Genomic DNA, 5,433 nt, shown 5'->3' on the forward strand with positions numbered 1-5,433 from the left:
GGCTTTCTGAAGAACCCAACCGCGTAGACCATGCGCAATGATGTGACCACGAAATGTGATCACCCAAAAGGAAAGAAGACAAAGATTAGTTCTGCTTTATCATAGTAGAGCTTGGCCTTTTGGTGGTGAGAAACTTGTATTCGTTGAGCTCTTTAGAGACTATTGATTTCCACTTACCTTCGCAGCACAAGCTATGAAGGTTGCTATGAAGGTTTTTGTGAGGCCCAGCCCCTTCGGCTGAACGAAATCATGAACCGCGTCCGGTACAATTGACCGGCCAGGAGTAGCCCAAAACAACCAATTCTCTGCAGAATTATTCTCCCGATGAGTGGACTCCAAAGAAGATGGAGTTCTAGGACTCGCTGGATGGCTGGAAGCCTAGGGATCCTCTATATAAAGACCCTTCCCCTCTTAGGCACCGCCCATCGACGAATCTTCCCCAGCCATCATCCATTTCCACAGCGGAATCTCTTAATTCCTGTTGAAATTTATTATCGATTGTTGCTAGATTCCATCGTGATGAACCTCCCCTGTTGCGATTTGTCTCACCCTTGTTTCGGGTGATTTTTCTCCCATTTTCTTTTATCTTTCTCCATCGTTGGCCACACTGGCCGTTGTTGCCATTGCAGCCGTCATCGGAGGCTGAGCCAAGGTTGATGCCTACCGTCGCTGCTTTCATCAGATCAAAAGCAAGCTACTTCCCTATGTCTTTTGTTTAACTTTCATTCGATATGGCCGGCCACTAGCTTGTTACCGTCGAGTGCCACCATGGGTCGCTGGCTTTTGGCAACAGCTACCAGTGGACTAGTCCTCAGTTTTGCCATTCAAGGAAAAAGAAGAAGAATGGATCCCCTGTTTTTTTCCTTCCATGCAATCTCTCTCTTATTCTCTCTCACTTTGATTTTCTCTCTCTACATGCCTTAGTGGTAATTCCTTCTCCATGGGTTCATTTCTGTGGAAGGTCCCGGGTTGGTATTGTTGCAACCGTCCATGGTGTCGGCCTTCACCTTGACCATGGGGTGACTTCAATAGAAGCTTCGGACTGGCATTGCTACGAGCACCCATCATGTTGGCCTTCACCCCGACAATTATTGAGCATGCTGAAATCCACAATTGACAACCTTTAGTCTACTTCCCTTACATGGATGGGTTATCAGTTTCACTATAAAAAACTGGGTCAATTCAGATGGCAAAAGCCATCTCCAAAAGAGGGGAATCCATCTCTGAAAACAATCTGAGATGGAAGCCGTCTCTATAAGTCATGTCGCTGAAGGAATCAGACCTATCGGGACGATTTTTTCAGAGATGGCTGGCCCGTTGCCACACCATCTCTAAAGATAGCTGTCCCGAGCCCTCCACACCATCTCTAAAGATAGCTGTCCCGAGCCCTCGTCCACCTCTTTCTCATTCTCCTCGCCGCCACATCTTGCCGATCTCCACCGTCGCCTTCCTCTCCACCGTCACCGGTGTCGCCCTTCCTCCTCCAATCTCCCTAAGGTGTTTTCTTTTTTTTTTTTGGTTTCGAACCTCCTCGTTCTCCTTGCCGCCCTCCTCTCCGTTCTCCTCACTGCCACCTTCCATCTAGCTCCACGACCATCAGGGCATCTCCTCACTGCCATCTCCCATCTAGCTCCACGACCATCAGGGCATCATGCTCGTCGGTTGCCGCCGACGCCACCTCCGACGACGTAGTCCTCCTCCCTCCACTGGTCACCATGCCCATCTCTGTGCTCTGCGCTCCCTCTCGGAGTAGTACCTTGGGCTCGATTGGGACCAAGCCCTCGAGCCCTGATAGATGCTGGCGATCAGTGAAACAATTCAGAAACAGTTCAGATTCAGTTCAAAATTGGTTGGACAGTTCAGAGTTTCTTCAGATTCTCTTAGGAGGTTTAGAGTTTGTTTCATAGTTCAGATTCAGTTTCAAATTCGTTGGACAGTTCAGAGTTTGTTCAGATTCTATCAGGAGGTTTAGAGTTTGTTTCATAGTTCAGATTCAGATTCAAATTTGTTGGACAGTTCAGAGTTTGTTCTGTTAAGAAGTTAGAGTTTGTTTTCTGTAATAACAAAACAACTAATTGGCAGTTAAAGCCAGTAGTTTGTTGTAACAAGATGAGCCCCTGATTGTGGGAAGCCTATCTCTATAAATAGCCAAGATGCATTAGAACAAAGGTATGCAGTGTCTGAGTTTTTTTTCTCCCTTCTGTTCTGTCTCCTAACTTCTGATCTGTTTTGTTTCTTCTTCCTGTTTCTTCTTCCTATCTCTGTTTTCATTGTTTTCATCTAACACCACGGCCATAACTAGATCTAAATCTCGGGCTTCTCTAAGCTCGCATCAAGTGGTGTCTGAGCCTCCTTCCGGCACCATGGAAACAGTTTCGTCGGAAGATTTTATGCAATTGAAGGCAGAGTTTGGAGAACTACGGGCAGCCCTAACTTCTTTGCAAGCTACAAATAATTTTCTATCAGTGACTGAACGCAACCTTCCTCAACGACTAGATCTTCCATCCTATGATGGATCCACTGATCCATAAGAGTGGTTATACAAAGCAGATTTGTATTTCTAATTCCACGATGTGCGTGATGGTCACAAAGTGGCAACTGCCTCCTTTCATCTTCATCGGTGGTTTTGGTGGTATACTAGTACACAAGAGACAATCAATTATGCTGATTTTCAAGCTGCTCCACTCAAAAGGAAGGTTTGGTACCTATGAGGATCCTCATACTGCTTCCACTACAAGAAAAGAGAGTTTTTACGATGAATTTATTGACGATGAAAATATTTTCGATGCCAATAAGATTATTTACGATGAAAAATTAAATTCATCGCTAATAATGAAATATTTGCGATGAAAATAATTTTTCATCGTGAATAGCTTCATATTTGCAATGAAAATAAAATTTCATCGTAAATACACATTATTTGCGATGAAATTAATCATCGTAAATAATAAAATATTTATTTTAATTTTAAATTTTCAAATATTCATGATGAAAATAGATTTATCATAAATAATATAAGTATTTGCGATGAAAACTTATTTTTCATTACAAATATATATTATTTACGATGAAAAATTTTTATCAGTAATATTTGAAAGAAAATAAAAAATTTAAAAATTATAGATTATTTATGATGAAAATATTACATCGTAAATAATAGAGTATTGGTGATAAAACATAAATTTTCATTACAAATATATTTTATTTACGATAAAACTTTTTCATCGTTAATATGTGAAAAAAATAAAAAATTTTAAAAATTAAAAAATTATAGATTATTTATGATAAAATTATTACATCACAAATAATGGAGTATTCATGATGAAAAGTCATTATCTATCGTAAATACACAAGTATTTACAATAAAAAATTTTCATCGTTAATATTTGAAAGAAAATAAAAAATTTAAAAATTATAGATTATTTATGATAAAAATATTACATCATAAATAATGGAGTATTGGTGATGAAATTTAAATTTCTATCATAAATATATTTTATTTATGATAAAAATTTTTTATCATTAATATGTGAAAAAAATAAAAAATTTAAAAATTACAGATTATTTATGACAAAAATATTATGTCACAAATAACGGAGTATTCACGATGAAAAGTCATTATCTATCACAAATACTTAAGTATTTACGATGAAAAATCTTCATCACTAATATTTGAAAGAAAATAAAAAATTTTAAAAATTACAGATTATTTACGATGAAACTATTACATCATAAATAATAGAGTATTGGTGATGAAATCTAAATTTTCAATGCAAATATATTTTATTTACGACAAAAATTTTTCATCGCTAATATGTGAAAAAATAAAAAATTTTAAAATTTTAAAAATTATAGATTATTTATGATGAAAATATTACATCATAAATACTGGTGTATTCACAATGAAAAGTAATTATCTGTCACAAATACTGTAGTATTTATGATAAAAAATTTTGGTCGCTAATATTTGAAAGAAAATAAAAAATTTTAAAAATTTAAAAATTATAGATTATGTATGATAAAAATATTATATCATAAATAATTAGTATTTATGATGAAAAATATATTTTTCATCGCTAATAAATAAAAAAATAAAAAAAATTTAAAAATTCAAAAATTATAATTTATTTGCAACAAAAATACTATTTTTATCATGAATAACATGTATTTGCGATGAAAAAAATATTTTTATCATAAATAATCTACTATTTACGAAGAAAAATTTTTGTCGTTGATATTTAAAAAAATAAAAAATTTTAAAAATTTATAAATTACAAATTATTAGCGATGAAAATTTTTTTATTGAAGGATGTTTAGATATATTATAGTAAATTTTTTTATATTTATAAAAATAAATATTAGATAGTTTTTAAAAAATAATATGTGCACAAAAAAAGTATGTAGAATATTAAGATATCCTTGATCCTCAATCTTTATAAGGCTCTATCTATGGCATTTTGAACCAATCCAAAATCAATTCTTGGAAGATAGATCAAGAGAAAGATGGTTGGAAATTGAAGCTGAGGATGTCATCATTCCTTTGGCTGCCCATTTGAATCTCGCCCAGATGACGTTCGATCTTTCGCATCTTTTGCTCGAGATCCTCCTCCCGACGAGATTTTCTGAGGCACAGAGAGTAGCCTAAGGTCGAATCTCCATTGGAGGAGACCAGGGAATGTTGGCATTATTCTTCATGCCTCGACCCTGATGGGATGGTGATTGTCGATCGATCGGGGTAGAATGACACGCACCTCGAGGGGGATTCTCTGGAAGCAGTTTTGCTGGCTACACGGAGAGGGCATAGTTTGAGGAGAATATTACAGGGGTTGTCATTGCTCTGTGGTTTGCTATAATGCTTGCACTGCATCACCCATGCTTCATCGAGATGACTGTCAATGAGAAGCGGCAGAGTTGTTGCAAGTTTTTGTTCTTACCATAGTTCATCCATTTCATTACTAAAATATTCTGAAAAGTTGATATATTTACTACATCAGCTATATATATACACACACACACACACATATATATACATATATTATTGCATTATTGTGGCTAAGAGATGAATGAAAAATGAATGGAAGAAAATAATATGGGGAACCAGACTTGGTCAGGAGAATTTTTTTTTAAAATAAAAAATTAATTTTTATTAATTATTAGCGATGAAAAAAAATTTTCATCTCTAATTATGTAATTAGCGACGAAATTAAAATTTTCATCGTCAATAATATTTTCTCGAGGCTGAATTTTTTCAGCAGAAATTTTTTTTTGACAAAAATTATTAGCGATGAAAATTAATTTTTCATCGTAAATATTTTTTGTTCGAATTATTTACGATGAAAATTGATTATTAGCGATGAAAATTTGCATCGCTAATACCCCGCGTCCCATCAACTCCCATCGAAAACCCATTTTTCTTTCTCGTTCCCCCCCAGT

This window comes from Elaeis guineensis, chromosome 9, assembly GCF_000442705.2.
Source record: "Elaeis guineensis isolate ETL-2024a chromosome 9, EG11, whole genome shotgun sequence".
NCBI classification, from domain to species: Eukaryota; Viridiplantae; Streptophyta; class Magnoliopsida; order Arecales; family Arecaceae; genus Elaeis; species Elaeis guineensis.